Source organism: Podarcis pityusensis (genome assembly GCF_964106645.2).
Source record: "Podarcis pityusensis genome assembly, chromosome: 3".
NCBI lineage: Eukaryota > Metazoa > Chordata > Lepidosauria > Squamata > Lacertidae > Podarcis > Podarcis pityusensis.
Genome location: NC_138026.1, coordinates 93,621,351 through 93,639,669, shown reverse-complemented (window position 1 = coordinate 93,639,669; position 18,319 = coordinate 93,621,351). Strand labels below are relative to the sequence as shown.

The window sequence follows — 18,319 nt, the reverse complement described above, 5'->3', positions numbered from 1 at the left end:
CTCTGGTTTTGTCCTCTTCCCCGAAACTGACATTCAGTAGCATCTTCTCTGAACCTGGATGTTCTAGTTGGGGAGCGCGCACACATGGACACGTCATTAACAGACCCATCCTCTGTTAATTTGTCTAACCCCAACTCCACCCCTGCCTGCCTTTTGAGCAAGTCATGGAAACATAGCTTTATGCCTCCTCAGCGGAAATGTCTGATTTAAACAATGTTTGCTTTTATTTTTTTAAAAAAAACTACAGCATGATATTTTGCTGTAGTTTCATTTACTACTTTCTTACTAATATTTTAAGCTTTCACTGTTGTTTTATATTTATATTTATAATATATTTCATATTTCTCATTCTGCTTTAAACTGTAGGTTATGAGTCGATGAAAAAACGAGAGAGATATTATTCAATTAATATCCCACCCTTCCTCCCAAAGGAGCCCAGGGTGGCAAACACATCATTAAAAATATCATTAAAATTGTTTTTTTTAAAAGAAAAGTTTAAAACATTCTAAAAAGCACCTTAATTCACATTCTGTAAACTAATGATGTCATATGGGACTCCTGGTTGCACAAGGAGGGATTGTTTTCGTGATTTCCACTGACTCGCTTCCTGTGCCATATTCCAAACCATTCCCAAGCATCTTCCTGACCCTCGGAATTGGCAGAATTGGAGAGGGGCTCAGAAGGCTCAGTAGGAAGAAGATGGCAAGAAAGCCCTGCTTCAGCAGAACCCAGGCCATAATGTTTGAATGAACATAAAACATTAAAAAGCCTGCTGGGTCAGGACAAAGACCCATCTAGTCCAGCATCCTGTTATAGTGGCCAACCAGATGCCTGTGGGAAGCCCACAAGTAAGATCTGAGCACATAAGCACCTACTTAAGATTTCCAGCAACCTCCAGTGCCAATTATTACTACTACTACTGCTTGTTGTTGTTGTTTAGTCGTTTAGTCGTGTCCGACTCTTTGTGACCCCATGGACCAGAGCATGCCAGGCACTCCTGTCTTCCACTGCCTCCCGCAGTTTGGTCAAACTCATGCTGGTAGCTTCAAGAACACTGTCCACCCATCTCGTCCTCTGTCGTCCCTTTCTCCTTGTGCCCTCTATCTTTCCTAACACCAGGGTCTTTTCCAGGGAGTCTTCTCTTCTCATGAGGTGGCCAAAGTATTGGAGTCTCAGCTTCAGGATTTGTCCTTCCAGTGAGCACTCAGGGCTGATTTCCTTAAGAATGGAAAGGTTTGGTCTTCTTGCAGTCCATGGGACTCTCAAGAGTCTCCTCCAGCACCATAATTCAAAAGCATCAATTCTTCGGCCATCAGCCTTCTTAATGGTCCAGCTCTCACTTCCATACATCACTACCATAGCTTTAACTATACGGACCTTTGTTGGCAAGGTGATGTCTCTGCTACTGATTCATAAACCGCCTTCTAAATGATATACTGTATATAATTTTTATTTGGTTTTACATATTTAAGTTTACAAACATCCCACAACACATCCAAAGTCACAAGATTCCCCTGAATCCCTGAACTTCCCCCCTCCCCTCCATGGGTTCTGTTATTAAACCTTTTCTACTGCATCTTTTTTAAATAATCAAGTTTTTTATAACTCCATTGTAGCCATAGTTCTCCTTACATTACAAGTGTTATTGCAGTCCTGCTATTGTTTTCAACTGTTTACAGTGGTTTTTAAGATAAATGGTAAAATTTTTCCATTCCTTTTGGTTTTCCTGGTTCTGAGCTTTCCGGTCAGTTTTGCCATTTCGACATAGTCCAACAACTTCATTTGCCATTCTTCTCTGGCAGAGACTTTATCTTCTTTCCATCTCTGAGCTAACAGCATCTGTGCAGCTGTTGTCGCATACATAAAAAGTCTTTTCTGTTCCCTTGGAATTTCAGCACCTACAATTCCTAATAGAAAAGCCTCTGCGTTTTTTAAATAAGAATTATTCTAAACATTTTTTTCAATTCATTGTATATCATTTCCCAGAATGCTTTTATTACCTTACACGTCCACCACACATAAATCACCTTCTAAACCACTGTTTCAAGGTGATTTACACATAGTTTAATAAATAATATGTAGGGGTGTTACTGTGTTCAATTTGGTTGTGTACTTTTTAATGGTATGCTTATTGTTTATGACTACGTTTGTTATGTTTGTAGTTATGTAATTCTTAAAAAGTTATAAGTTGCCTTGAGCATGGTTTTAACTCTGAAATGCAGCATACCAATAAAATGATTGCTTGCTTGCTTTTAGCTGAGAATCCTGCATTGCAGGGGATTGAACTAGATGACCTTTGAGATCCCTTCCAATTCTACAATTCTATGATTGACTGAGTGAACTGCACTTAACTCTGCCTGGTATTTCAGCCCACATGTCTATTGGCCTTTGAATCACTTGCTTGTGAAGCAATGTAACACAAACATTCTGTCTAAATTACTTTAATTTGCAGGAAAATATTCTGTTGAGAGAAGAGTTACATTCACCTTAACATATTTACTGGTGGCCTTGTACCTGGTGTTGGTCAGGAGGGGGGAAAAGTCAGTACAGTTTTGAAAGCGTCAGTCTGCCATCTTTTTTTTTTTGAAAAGTTTTTATTGTTAAAATAATTCAGCATTAATACACACATATTGTGAACATACAAACATACATTTCATACAATCCTTTAAAATGTTCAAACATACCTACACTCAATCCCACAGATAATTCCTTTTCCCATCACCATCCACCACCCCTCACCCCACCTTTGTGTTAGACTTCCAATCTATTCAATTGCAATTTCTTTCCACTTCTATTACTTTCTTTCACACGCCTTTAACCTAATTTCATGCTTCTTTTTCTATTACACATTGTTATCCATCTTATTTAATATTCCAGTATTTAAAATGGAACTTGTTTATTCTAATAGGAGTTCTGATTTTTCAATATAGTTTTGCAAGTATCCTTTAAACACCTTCCAGTCCCTGTCTATCTTCTCTTTTGAGAGCCTTCCAATTTCTCCCATTGTTTTGGATATATTGTAGTATTCCAATAATTTGACAAGCCACTCTATTTTTGTCGGTATCTGCCATCTTGATTCAACATGGCACCCAATTGTACCGAAGCACAGAAAACAACCTGCCCCTTAATCTCAGGAGCCACCATGCAAAATTTGGTTAAAACGTCTGAAGAGGTATCCAAATGCATAGAGAAGACGACAGAGAAGCAACTTCGCTCTTCCCCAGAAGAATATGAATATCGTGGCATTCTGCATCTGAGTCACCAGTGTCTCTATTTCTTCACCAGTCTCTTACGCAAAAATCACTCTCGGCTTGAGAAGCAGCTGACTTTTCCCAGCCTGCTGTGTGTGGCCTGGCTCCCATACTTAGTCTCCAGAACCGTTTAATTACTGCGCCTCCGAGGGTCAATGCTTGGCTAATGAATCCTCAGCACCAAGGTATCCCTTGCCCTAATGAGCGGTAATAAAAAGCATTGAGTTGACAAATGCAACCTAAAACTCTGCATCATTTCACTGCATCTGCTTAATAAGGGCCCCGTCTGAGATCAAGTTACCGCTTGCTCAGCCAAAGCGTTGGGTTTGCATGTGAGGTGGGAGTATCGAGAGCCATAATATGGAAATTCCTCGCTCATATTCCTTGCGATATTGTGCGATTACTTAATTCGTTTAGCTGAGCGAGGCCGATCACTCTGCCAACTGTTTTCAGAAAATATACCACGACGCTAAGCAACCGGCCCCCTCACAAGGGCGACGCAAACAGTATCGCTTTTCCTGTAACTGAGCTATTAACAGTTGCTTTGGGGATTTCAAAGAGAGCCCCAGATAATGTTACCCAGAGAGATGGCTTTGATACACACTTTGTCCCCAAGAAATGAACACGATAGCCGAGTTCTGAATACCAGCATTTGTTCAAACGTGGTCGGAAGAGTGATGGAAGCAAGCATGGTTTTTCCTTCAAGTACCAGCAAGACACGCTATATAATTTCCAGAGATGCTTCAGGTTGACCGCAGCTCTATTAAATAGCTGGGTCTGATTCTCCATTTGGTTTTTTTATTGGGGTATGGAAACCGGGCTATAAAATATGCACGCAGGGTTGGCTCCAGAAGTTGGCAAGGCTGGGCATTTGCCTGGACCCCGAGATCTGCAGGGGGCCCACTGCCTTAACTATACTATCATTCCCACTTTGCACAGAGTACACGGGAAGATAAGATGCAGGCTAAGAGAGTTCACAGTTTGGATGTCCTATTTCTAAGCACAGTGGCTATGCTTCTGAATAGCAGCAGGCTCTTCTGATGTGCCGATGTACCAAAAGCATAATTTCGAAAGAAGCTAAGGACCAGAAGAGAGGGAAAACAAACACAATTAGGCAGAGACTGAATGGAAGAAATTAGTCGTAACACATCATAGGCATGTTTTAAAGGGGGAGAACTGAATTAATCTTGGCTAGCAAAGAGTTGCACAGACAGGAAACAATAAGAGGAAGAAGTGAGAAGATGGGAAACCAAGGAAGAAATATGAGGCTTTACAAGCAGCAGAGAATGAGAAGAATGCAAAGACCGCAGGAGAAATTGGAGAAGGAAGATAAGCAGGAGGTAGAGAAGGCATATATCTTAAGGAAGGTAAGGAACAGGATCTAAAACTGGATGTGCAAAGCAACAGATAACCATTGAACAGCAGAGGTGCTGACAGGTTTTAGGGAGCTCTAGACCAGGGGTTTTCCAGCCCCTGCTTCACCCCCAACCTGGCTACTCTATTTTTGTTTTATTTTGCTTTATTTAACAAAAAATTATATACCGCTTCAATGAAAAATCATCCAAGTGGATCGCCTAAAATAAAATATACATTAACATTATTGATAAAAGTCAGTTAAAAATGTGTTCACCTAAAAATAATATCAAAGTACACAGAAAACCAACAGTTTAAAATATGCATTATGAAATGAAATTGCACATTAAAATAGATGTCAGCTTTACATATCTGAATGGACTTGTTTATGGACAATTCAAAGTGTTGGTGCTGACCTTTAAAGCCCTAAACAGCCTTGTGCCAGTATACCTGAAGGAGCGTCTCCACCCCATTGTTCAGCCCAGACACTGAGGTCCAGTGCTGAGGGCCTTCTGGCAGTTCCCTCACTGTGAGAAGTGAGGTTACAGGGAGCCAGGCAGAGGGCCATCTTGGTAGTGGCGCCCACCCTGTGGAACGCCCTCCTGTCAGATGTCAAGGAAATAAACAACTATCTGACCTGTAAAGGTAAAGGTAAAGGGACCCCTGACCAGTATGTCCAGTTGTGGCTGACTCTGGGGTTGCGGCGCTCATCTCACTTTATTGGCTGAGGGAGCCGGCGTACAGCTTCCGGGTCATGTGGCCAGCATGACTAAGCCGCTTCTGGCGAACCAGAGCAGCGCACGGAAGCGCCGTTTACCTTCCCGCCGGAGCAGTACCTATTTATCTACTTGCACTTTGACATGCTTTCGAACTGCTAGGTTGGCAGGAGCAGGGGCCGAGCAACGGGAGCTTATCCCGTTGCGGGAATTCGAACCGCCGCCGACCTTCTGATCGGCAAGCCCTAGGCTCTGTGGTTTAACCCACAGCGCCACCCGCGTCCCAACATCTTGCATATATATATACAAGAATGCACAGCAGAAACAAGAGCCTTAAAGCTCAAATACAGTCTACATTTTGTACAGTACCTGGCTAAATAAATGATAGCAGAATGAGAAGACCGAACAGACATACATTATTGCCAACAGCTATGAATCTCATGCAATCAAAAATATTGCCCTACTTTCTGTCTCTCCTTTGGCTACATACAACTGGAACAGTATTAGCCAATATTTCAAGTGAGTTACTTGCAGTCAAAATGGATTTATTGAAAATAAATCATGCCAGACCATTCTAGTTTCCTGATTAGATAAAGTGTCTGGCTTTGTAGACAAGGAAAATGGTCTTGATATATAGGCTTGAACAAAAGTATTGACCTACTGGCTTATGTCTGGCTCATAGATAGACTCCTTCCATGACTTGCTGACCACTGCCTCATGTGGTAAAGAGCGTAACTGCAATCTCTTGGGGAAGAACCTTCTTGGTTCCACCTGCCAGGTTGGTCATTGGCCCCTTCTAAGTTGGAAGGGACATAAGAGGACTTCTTGTCTCCTTGGTGCTTGAGCAACAAGGTCTACCTATCTGGTATGTCTTGTGTTGGGGAAAGTTGTATCTCACTGGTAGAACATCTGCTTTGCAAACAGACAGTCCTAGGTTCAGTTCTCAGCATCCCAAGGGACCCTTGTCCGAAACCCTGGAAAGCTGCAACCAGTCAGCAGTGTTGCCATGTGTTAGGTTGCCATATTTCAAAAAGTGAAAATCTGGACACAAAAGTTGGTGAGCTTTTTTGGAGGGTGGGATTTTTGAGCTTTTTTTGGCAAAATCTAAAAAAAGAAGAATTTTTTTGAGCTATTTTTTAAAGGAAATTCAACCCCCCCCAAATAATCAACACTTTTGACATGGGTTGCCCAGACATTTTTAATGATTTTTGAAAATTCCATCTGGATGCTATGTCCAGGAAATTCTGGATGTATGGCAGCCCTACCATGTGCCCTCTTTTTCCAGGACATGTCCTCTTTTTCAGAGGTAACGTTTCTGTCCAGGTGGATTTTTTAAATTTGCCAAAATGTCTCTGGCTATACTTTCTGGATGAGACATAGACATAAATGGTGGCTGAAGACTTGCTTTCCTCTTTTCTTCTCCTGCCCCCTCAGCAATATACCACAGCTTCTATAGCCTATATATAGTAGGGGTATTTAAAATGAGATTCCTCATAGCGTCCTCTTTTTTGCTCTTCAAAATATGGTAACCCTAGATAGATGATACAGATCTTGGTGGGCCAACGATCTGACTTGGTATAAAGGCAGCTACCTATGTTCCTATGCAGGTTCCCCCCCCCCCCCCAGCCAGAACTTGGCAGAACTCAGTTCTGGCACCTCTCAGGTTGGTGCCATGAGGGAGGTGTTCATGGTGAGTTCCAGCACCTCTTTTTCTAGAAAAATAGCATTGTCCCAATGTGTATCTGATCTTGCTCTTTGATCTTGAATTCTCTGTTTTGGCCTACCGTTTTGCACCCTGATTCTGATTGCTCTTTAGTCTGGACTCCTTCCTTGTTCTGCCCCTGTCTTCTGGTTCATTCTCTGATCCTGACTGCTCTTTGGCCTGATTCCTGGTACCCGGTTCCTGACTTGCTCCAGACGGCTGCCCAGCCCTGATAATTGTTTTAGAGCAGTGAGCTGCAGTAGGTGGACCTCAGGGGTCCTCCTAACTCTAGAATTCTGTGATGATGGAAATAGCTCTGAGCGTCAGTGACTATTTTCCAGAAACAGGAAGACGTTTCTCTCATGTGTAGAGCAAAGCTGGCAATCCTATTAAGACATAGCAGTAGAAAATAACTGAAACCAACCTATGCAGCCCCCATATTCCTCACTGAGATATTTTATTACATGGATGAAAAATTAGTATATGGTGTTTCATTACCAATAACCCTGAACTTCTGGTGAGACCTTATTTTTCAGAATGACACATTTGTCTTTCTAGTAATACTTATTAACCTATGCTTCAAGGATTTTTCTTAGTCTAGTTTGTTTTCCAGTGCAGTAAAATTGTGAACTGCCACTTTCCAAATGCCTCTTAGAACTTTTCAGAAAGCTGGATGCAGAAGTCAAGCTAAGGCTGTGCACAGGCTGTAAGATTCCCCTTGTATCTCTTTCTGTGTCACTCTGTACTCTCCTCTGCTCTGACCTGTAATTCAGGTAATCAGCTGCTGTGTATAAAACAAAGCTTTGTGTTCCCCATTCGCTGTTTTCATCTTTGCCATTAGTCACGTTCCCTCTTAATCTTTGGTCACACCAAAACTGCAAAATCTTTAGTCACCCCAAAAATGGACACCAGGCCTGATCTTGACTTCCCACACCCTTGGCAGACCATTTTGAAGGGTAGACAGAACCCACCCACCTGCCAAGCACCTGACACTGCAGGTGCATGTGGTGAGGACCAGCTGTGAATACCAAATAGGGACCCTATTAGGCAGCGGGACAGAGGTTCCCAACGCCTAATTTGGAAGGTACAAAATGAGAAAGTGATATCTGCAGAACTCATAGTATTTATATTGATGGCAGCTAATGGGGTAATAACTAAAAACTAGGAAACTGTAGAACTTTTGACTTTTTATTGCTACAGTGAGCTGTGGCATATATCCATTGTAGAGAAATTGACTTACCAACTTAAATTACCTATAGGCAAAGATGAAATATTTGATTTTTATTTCGTGCAGCATGTTTTTATCTCATATACATATCAGGGACATATGCAGCCATCTTTATGAAAGCCATTCCTCACGTTATGGAAAAAAGATTAAAGTATAGAATAATGATTAAAGTGTGGTTTAATGATGACATATAAAGAAAATCCCCATAAGCATATATGCTTATGTGCCTGTAAAGAGGGGAAATATGTTAAAGACACCACCTTCTGTTAGTCATTATATGATATAATGCTATTTATTAGTTTTCGTCTTGTATGTTTTTGTATTGGGTGGAGAATTTTTTCATTTTTATTTTTTCTTTAAAACTCTGTAAGACTAATGTAAGGATTTCCCTTTTCTAAACTGGCTGCTAGAAGCACCTTGAAATGGATCCATATGCAATCTCAATCTCATCCTCCACACCAGCCCTGGAGGCCCATGTCCCCTGCATCCACAGCAGTGTGCAAATTCCCCAGTCACCCGCAGATAATCACTACCTAAAAAGCTGCATTATGGCTCCACCTCCTGGCCTCCAAATGCACACAGAACATTTCGGAAAATCCACAGAGCCTAGGAAACTGGGGTGGAAAGGCATGTGTATGGCAACAGTATATAGGGGAATCCAACCACCTTGAGATATTGTTGAAAATGGCAGGAGACGGACATGGCAACAACAGGAAGCAGGACACAAATCTATCTGCTCCTTGGGCCAGCCATGCATCAGGCACAGCACAGCTTCCAATGGAGTCTTGTAGACCATGATGCAAAATCATATGACCATCAGAAGATCTCTGGGGGCCTCTGGATGTTGTTGGACCCCAGTTCCCATCAGGCCCAGCCAGCATGGTCAATGGTCAGGGATGATGGGAGTTGTAGTGCAGCAACATCTTAGATACTCCTGCACTAGTGGTAATATTGTAAATAATATACCCTTTGTTCACGCAAGTCTATCCAAACTGACATGTGTTCTAATCTGTTTCTGACTTAATTATTGGTTTTAATTTGATTTGAACTTTTGAAATACTTCTTCTTAACATTGTTTTTTCTTTTATTGACCGTTTTAACTTGCTGTGTGAACAGCTCAGAGGTTCCATTTACAGTACAGTGGTCTATAAATTCTGTTAAATAATAATTTAAAAAAATACATAAATCAACCTGGAGTTACAGATATCTATATAATTACATGTGTATAGAAAGCCACGTGGATGGATTCCTGTCTTTCTATCCTGCATGGATTTTAGTTTGATGAATAAGTGTCACACACCTCCTGCTGACCTTTATATTTCATTAACTTTGGGCCACACTACGTACAAACTTTTTTGTTTCTTTCTACATATGTTGCATGTGTATCAATATAATCACGAGGAGGATGTTTCCCAGATCTGTTGGTGTGGGCCAACTTATGGTTAGTCTTTAAGGTACCACAGGTCTCTTTGTCTTTCAAATTAACACAGCTTCCCCTCTGGAAAGTACTGCGTATTGCACTGTTACAGACTGCCCAGCAGGTGGTAATATTAGTCAAACCTTTTACAGACATCGCCTCCCAGAACAGTGATACATTGCTTCTGCTTTTTATTAAGCACTTCCATTGAAAACCAACGTTGGGAAGTATTTGCTCACATTTGACCAATTACAGCCCAGGTTTTTGAATCATTAATCTGTCCGTGGGGTTTTGGTGATGCTTGTTCTGCAGATGGAAGCGAGACCCATTGTCCTTATGAGGTCTTTCCAGTATATAACAGAGCCAGGAAAGATGCCAAAAGTAACTTCTGAATGAGAAAAGTTCTGAAAATTCAAACCTTTCCTTTGTCTTTTTCAAAGATGGATGCACACCAAAGTTGATGTGGGTTTTTTTTTTTTGGGGGGGGGGGGGATATTAATACCATCTGCCAAAAGCTGAATGTCTTAAGTGTCACTGAAATGACTGAAATTTAAAGATACCCTTCACAGTTAAACTCATAAAGGCCTGTTTAGAGATGCCAATTTCCAACCTGTATATTTTGTTCGTTTCCTTTAAAACAGCATTCCGCCTGCTGCTTCAGCCATCTCCTCTGAACCAAGCAACAGGTGGGTGTGGCGGGTGGTGGCAGAGGAGAAGGGTGCAATGGCCAGCAAGCGTAGAAGGGGCTGGAGCAAAACGTATTGGGCCACCCCTGATCGATGTAAACATGTGGGAAGTAGTAGGAGAATTCAACTAACTACAAAGAATACAGTGAACTATGCATAATAGGAGCCAAAGCCACCAAATGAATATAGGCTAGGGCCACTATGTACCGTATTTTTCGCCCTATAGGACGCACTTTTTCCCCTCCAAAAATGAAGGGGAAATCTGGGTGCGTCCTATGGGGCGAATGCAGGCTTTCGCTGAAGCTTGGAGAGCGAGAGGGGTCGGTGCGCACTGACCCCTCTTGCTCTCCAGGCTTCAGGAAGACACCCGCAGCCTAGGCAACCCTGCGGGAGGTCCCGCAGGGCTGTCTAGGCTGCGGATAGCAGCCTGCTTCCCGCAGCACCGGGCGCGCTGAAAGCAGAGCGCCCGGCGCTTAGGGAACACATCTGCAGCCTAGGCAACCCTGCGGGAGTTCCTGCAGGGCTGTCTAGGCTGCGGATAGCAGCCTGCTGCCCGGCGCGAAGGGCGCCCTGAAGCAGAGCGCTCCTCGCGCCGGGCAGACATCCGCAGTGTGGGGAGCCCTGCAGGAGTTCCCCGCAGGGCTCCCCCCGGTGCAGATAGCAGCCTGCCGCCCGGCGTGCGGGGCACCCTGAAGCAGAGCGCCCTGCGCGCCGGGCAGACATCGGCCAGCCCCACAAGCTCGGGGGACAGCAGGGAGGCGCAGTGCCGCCATCCCGCTGTTTCTCAACCTGGTTCGGTTTCCCCGACCTGGTTTTTGGGGGGAAATAAAGGGGAAAAAATTTTCCTTTATTTCCCCCCCAAAAAACTAGGTGCGTCCTATGGGACGGAGCATCCTATGGGACGAAAAATACGGTAAATAGCAATACAGTTCTCGAAATAATATAGGACGAGGTTGTGGAGATTTTACCTTGTTTCATTGTTCTTAAAACACCAATAGGAGAATATGCATGGGTGGTTGCTAATAACTCCCTATTGTCCCAATTATTCCTACTTGACCTTTCTTCCATTCGGGAAAAGTATCATTCCTGTAAATCCTGCTCAGATTCTGTAGCATGCCACTGGGCATATAAGTCCAAAAATCAGGAGTTTTTCATTGCTAGAGGAGAGGTGAAAAGCAACTTCAGATGCTCTTCTCTGATTTCCCTACTCCAATCAAGTTGATGATCACTGTTTAGCTTCTCAGATCGCCCTAGATTCCAAAACAAAGGCACACTTAAAAAAAAAAGTGAGAGACCTTTCCCTAGTATTCTCCTGGCTACCTTGCTTCTCCCATTCTCCTGCCGCCGCCTTGTACTCTCACTCTCTCTTGCCTAGACAACGTTTGCACATTTGACATAAAAAGACTGGCTTGTTTAGACAACTGACTTCGGTGTCTGAAGATGGGGAGTTGAATTATTTACTAGATGACTCAGTGCTTGATGACTAAATTGGTACTTGGTTCTGCACCTTAGGGATGGAAAAATAACAAGAAATCTAATAGATACAGTGCCTTGCCATGCTCGGCTTGGGGACTGCATTATTGCAAGGCACATATAGTTCACTAATAAAGGAATGTGGAAAGCAGACGCATGTGGCTGATAGGATTACTGGAAGGCATTTTTGAAACAAATGCATAGGGTGGAAATTGGCCTATGCTGTAGATAGAACATTGCATGGCATAGTGGTTTATTAACTTCCTGGTTAATAAAGTTCCTGGTTCCTGAAACACTGCTATACCAGGGGAAGCGAGGAGGAGGAGGAGGAGGAGAGAAACTTCCCACCCTCTATGCAGAGGCACCCTCTGCAACAGCAGGCAGGTTAGTATTAGTTAGGGAGGAATTCTCCTCTGGCTCAGATTACAATCTGTACCAGGGAAGAACTATTAGGGAACAGGCATCTGGTTCAGCAAACAGGTACGCATGTCAACGCCACACTCTAATCTGGGCATGTCCAGGTTTTGACAACACCATCAGCATTAGCATGTACAGTGGTACCTCCGGTTACAAACGTAATTCATTCCAGAGGTCCGTTTTTAAGCCAAAACCGCTCGTAACATGAGGCACGCTTTTGCTAATGGCGCCTCCTGCTGCTGCCGCACTGCTGGCACGTGATTTCTGCTCGCATCCTGGGGCAAAGTTCGTAACAAGGGGCATCTACTTCCAGGTTAGCGGAGCTTGTAACCCGTAGCGTTCGCAAGGAGGACGGTACATAACACAAGGTTCCACTGTATTATCAACTTTATTGTCGCCTTTGCCTTCTGCTATTGTGTTTGGAGGGCAAAGTACTTTAGAGAAAAAGGAAATATCAATAAAAGATTTTTCAGAACTTATACTATCAATAGCATCTACTGGAGCCGCACAGCACCGATTATGAGCTAACACCTTAACAAACTAAAGTTCCCAGGATTCTTGGTGGGAAGTCATGACTCTATAAGACAGTAGGATAACATTTTAAAGGCATTGTGCAGATGGAGCCTGGGCTTGACCCTGTAGCTGCATCTGTGTGCATGCGCAAAAGAAGTGGATAATGCCAATGAGAGATCTGTTGCCTTTGCCTATTACCTTTGCTAATGCTGTGACCTTTGGTCAGGTTCCATTCCTGGTCTAAGAGAAGCAACTGGTGTTTATTTTTTCTAGACTGTGGGAGAGGCATCCATCATTTTTCTGCACTCTGCCATCCCAGGGCTGCTGTGTTAGCCAAAGCAAACTTGTTTCTGAGGCTCTGAGCCACCACACATATATTCCCCATGTGTGAAGCAATCCTCGAGGCAGCGTGTCAGACAAGAGTACTCTAGCTCAGTGCAGTCAAGAAGGAGGCAAAATGTCTCATAAGCTTTTACACAGTTCACCAGTTTGGCAAGCCTTATTCATGCCTGGCTACCCATCCACTCCTCGACCAGAGCTGCACAAGTTGGCCAAGCCTTCAGGGAATGGAGATGCCATTTTAAAAGGTCGTTCAAAGGGCACAATGGCCATTTGAGTTCCTGTTGACTATACTTCCTCCTGAGGTCAGAGCAGACAGATGGAAATATTGCTGGAACTATATTATTATTTTTAAAGCAGGGTGGGTGTTTACAAATACCTAAACATTTGACCACTTGCTCCTTAGCTGTTCTCCCATTCTTAAGTTTTCTTCCTCTGTTTCTGATTTTCTTAATATATCAGGGACCTGATACAACCAGTATGGTACATTGATACTTAATGCAGAAATAAAAGAATGTCACGCAATACTGAAAACCTTGAATCTATGGCCAGTTTATTCTTTGCACCATCATGATAGCTCCCAAACAAGAGAGCTCTACAAGGACTAAACTGTTCCACCATTAGACCTCTCATCTTCCAGATGATAGTAATAATAATGACAATTTATTTCATTTAGTAATTCCTTCCCATGAGGCATCTCAAAGTGATTTACAATATCACAGCATTTATAAAACAGCTACACACACACACACACACACACACACACACACACTTAAAACCATTGTGTATATTTTAACAAGCTAAACACCCATTATTAATATGAAAAACATTTTAAAGCAATAACAGCACATGCAAAACATTAAAAAAAAAAAGAATGATCACAACAACTCACTAGTCTTGTGTGGAAATTATTAAGAATCATTCCAATTAAGCACAGCTGCCAAGAACAAATAAAATGTTTGCAAACCCATTCCTACATTTGGAAACTATGCTTTTTACTGTTTCCAAATTTCCATTTTTAGTGTTTTCTCCTATTTTGGAATTGAATTTGTATCTCTGAAATCTCTCTCTTCTGCTCTGCAAGTTTGCAGTAGCTATCAGCTGAAAGTAATAAAAGTTTGCTGTACTGCTCTCTGCTTCCCCTTCTGTGTTATCACTAGGTTTTGGTCCACTGTATTATGCAGACTGTGCGGCGCAGAGATTGAATAGGTTAAGATCACTGTATGCAGCCCCTTTCCACAGCTAATGTAGCAGCCCATGGCAACCCCACCTAATAAGTCCCAGCTGACCTTGGCTGAACCGTCTGACAGAAACAGTGTTCACCTCTGTCCGTAGATATCCATCCATCAGATACTTCTTCCATCTCTTGCAAAGGCACAGCAACAGCTAGAAAGTGACTTTGTGGAAAGAGATAAGCACTTCCCTTTCATTTGCTACAGAGGGTGCATGCATAATTCTCTGAACATTAAAAACAACAGCACACCAGAGTTACACCAGCCATGCCTTTTGTAGGAAAGTCAAATACTTTGGCTAGTGGTTTGACTTCTGAGCCCTTTCTATCCTATTGATTTAGGTAATATGGAATATTTGAAGCTAACTCAGCAGGGATTTTCCAAGCTCCCATCTTGCTGTACTGAAACTTTGTTTTAAACTGTCACACACAAACACACACACACACAACCCCATGCCACCTCCTACCCACACCTCTGCCATTGTTTAAAATCACTTTTCCTCACCCCTTTTTCAAACCTCTGATGCTGTTTAAAATTGCCATTTTAAAACCTGCCTTCTTTTTTATGTTCCTCTTCCTCACCCTGACTTCTTGCAAATGCAGGATTTGTGATGCGACGCTACAAATCCTCCAATGGGGGGGGGGGGACTATGTGCGATGACGGCCTTACATTTTTATGGCTATAGGAAGAAACACCTCAGGCAAAGCCTTTTTAAACAAAAAAGGTAAACACCAGGTGCCTAGACACCATTATGCTAGGTGCCTGCGGAATTTTAGATGTCAGTTGATTCCAAAGGGCTCACACTGCAACACGAAAAGCATAATTGATTACCAAATATGTTCAGGAGGAAGTGTAACTGGAGCCCTTGCACCTTCAGCAGTTTTCTGCAGGGTTTATGCACCTTCAGCAGGGTTTATGCACCCTGACACATTCCAGTACTTGCTTTCTGAAGTAGTTCAATAATGTCATTCTTATATTATACTTAATATTTATAGCTCTTTTTTCTATTAAAACAATGCTTAAGAGCAGATTGCAATACAAAACAAGGAAGATACAATGTGAAACAACAAATACTAAATATAAAATACTAAAAATGATTCCACATTTTGGCATCATAGCTGTTGTCTTTTTGTGTGTGTTCCTTAACATCTCATTATGCTGATGGAATGGTTTTTCCTTCTAAGGTTATCAGCATCCAAGATGTCAAGGTCTCACATGACTGTCACTGGGAATCAGCAAAGAGCTCCAAGCAGCTTACACAAAACTGGCACGGGGTTGCGTCTTGCACTCCTCCTCCTCCTCCTCCTCCTTCTTCTTCTTCTCCTCCCACCTTTTCCCACACAAAGTGACTTATACAAATTAAAACAACACACATGAAATACAGAAATCTAACATGTTAAGGATAAAACTTAATTGAACTATAATAGAATTAAAACAATATGACAACAAATTATTAAAATACAGATAGTAAAAATAGCACAGCACTGTTAAAAGCCCTTTCCTTAAAATACCCCGGACAGTTCCCCAAACCTTCAGTCGACTTACCGGTAAGTTAGCCATGCCTATTGATTTCAATGCACCTAACTCAGGGTGTGATTTAGTTGGATACAAACCTGGGATAATATAAAGAAGGCCTCTTAGAACTACAGATAGTAAAAATCAAAAGTACAAAGTCACTGTAACTAAGAGTTTACTTTTCCACCCTCCTCCTGTGCAATCATTTTCTTTTTGTGAGGGAGGAGACTGTCTTTATAATGTGGTTTGGTGGCCTTTTTCAAATATGAAAAATAGAATAAATAAATAGGTTTTGGTACCTTTTTTTGAAGAGCACAAGCAAGATTTTCCTCCGTAACAATGGTAATTCCCTTCTATTACATTAGTGTGGAATTATTATTATTATTTTGATACACATATGGAATCAGAGCAAGGAGAGTCCTAAGGGAAGACTCACTCCTATTCAATCATTATCACTGTTTTCTTTACAAATCCTAAAGGCGAAAAAGGTGCGTTGTCCCTGAAATGCCACAAAGCCCATGCCATGTTACTTCCTTCCCAGCTAGAAGTGATGTTTAAAAGAAGCAGAAAACCATATATATCACATAGAGAAATCTGCAATCTGGCCAAAGTGGTAGCAGAGAGGAGAGAAAAAGATCTATAGTTGATCGCATTTGCCAGCACAGAGGAGAGATAGTGCCTCTTATTTGTGTCATCAGTAAGCTTTCATGTGCAGTGGACCAATGAATGGAGAGCAGTGCCACAAACCCATCCGCCTCAGACACACCACTGATGTTTATCAAAGTCTTAGCCTTTTCCAAACACGGGTAATGAGACAGAGCAAAATAGTTCAGGCTGAAATGTTCTCTAGGACTAGCATTTGTTTAAACACACCCTTCCTCTCACACACATCACCAAATAAAAGAGGACCAAAAGTGATACCGATTTGCATAACATTTGTATGTGCAATTTCCATGTCTAAAATGCACACTTAGAAATAATTGCTAACTATTATTTCTATCATACAATATCTCTCGCTATACTGTGGAAGGTTGCTGGTCTTTGTAGCTGTTCAGTCAACTGAGCTACTTGTGATGGGCAATTTCAAGGTCCCTGAGATTCACACTTTCCATAGCTCTCTACTTTTAAGTAGAATCGTAGAATTGTAGAGTTGGAAAGGATACCAATGGTCATTTAGTCCAACCCCCCCTGCTAAAGCATCCATGACAGATGCAGTCATCAAATAGAGGACTGTCCTCTGTAAAGGAGGATGCATGGTCCCTCAAAGTGTGTGTGGATATGTGCAACCACATACGTATGGGTGGATAACGAAAACTTGCAACTGCTCGGTGAGAGGCTGGATTTAATGAAGCACAGCTTGCTCATTAACAGGCTGATGAACTTCTCATCAAAGGCAGACCTGGCCTATAATTTTGCTGCCTGAGGTTGAGCAACAAATGGCCCCTCTGCATGTCAATATACAGAGGTCTATATCCATCACTGCTGATCCATTCACACAACAGCTTCCTCTCCTTTCCCTGCAGCCCAATTGCATCATCAAAATTGGCTCCACAGAGCGGAGGGACACAGTGGAGCAGATTGGGGGCCTGTGGAGGAGAGAAGAGGAAAAGGAAGTCCCACTGCATGAGTGGAGCTCCTCTTGTGCAGTGTAGGATACAACCCATCATTCCCAAAGCCTTAGGCAGGTGCCTCATCTACCTGGTGGTAGGGCCAGTCTTGTAATGGGCTCCCCTCCACCCCACTTCTGAATATATTTACAACTGCAGTTAGCTCACTCATGAAGACTGCAATAGCAAGTGGTGAACTTGTTTAGGGGAAGTTTTTAATGCCTGATGTTTTATTGTGCTTTTAATATTCTGTTGGGAGCCACCCAGAGTGGTTGGGGAAACCCAGGCAGATGGGTGGGGTATAATAATAAATTATTATTATTATTATTACTGCTGCTACTACTACATGGATCTACAAGCCACCCAGGGTCAAACACCACAGCTGGAACTTCTTTGTGACGTCACATAGAAGCCTTGTTAACAGAGTCTGTCCATACATTCAGCTTTCTGTTATCAACTGAGTTACCAACTTATGAAAACTCATGTGTGTGAACCACATTAAGTGAACCACCACTGAGAAAGCTGACTCCCACATCACTGCGCCATTCCTGGTTGCAGGACAATGGGAACTGTAGTTTTGTTAAGGGTTGTTGAAAGTTGTTAGGAGGCCCCTATTCCCCTCCCAGAGCTACAATTTCCAGAGATCCCCGCAAAGAGGGATTGATTGTTAAACCACTCTGGGAATAGGGTTCTCCTAACAACTCTCAGCACCCTGAAGAAACTGCAGCTCCCAGAATTCTTTGCTGGAATCATGACTGCTTAAGATAGTATCATAGCACTGTTACGTGCCACCCCAATCTCTGAGCGGTGTGAGATTCTATGAGTTGCAGGCATGCTTACCAGGGTCTGTATTTCCCTTTGGAAAAACGA

At 42.5% G+C, this 18,319-nt stretch overlaps 1 long non-coding RNA gene across 3 annotated transcripts in view; it reads right to left on the bottom strand.

Moving 5' to 3' along the window:
• Nucleotides 1–14,626, bottom strand: part of LOC308474230 — a 47,499-nt gene extending 32,873 nt beyond the window's left edge. For 2 of the 3 annotated variants that reach the window (XR_013984588.1, XR_013984589.1), the window contains exon 1: nt 14,385–14,626. This is a non-coding gene — a long non-coding RNA (uncharacterized lncRNA). The remainder of the gene's footprint in view (nt 1–14,384) is intronic. The other variant, XR_013984590.1, reaches the window with a different exon arrangement.
• Nucleotides 14,627–18,319: the final 3,693 nt, after the last annotated feature.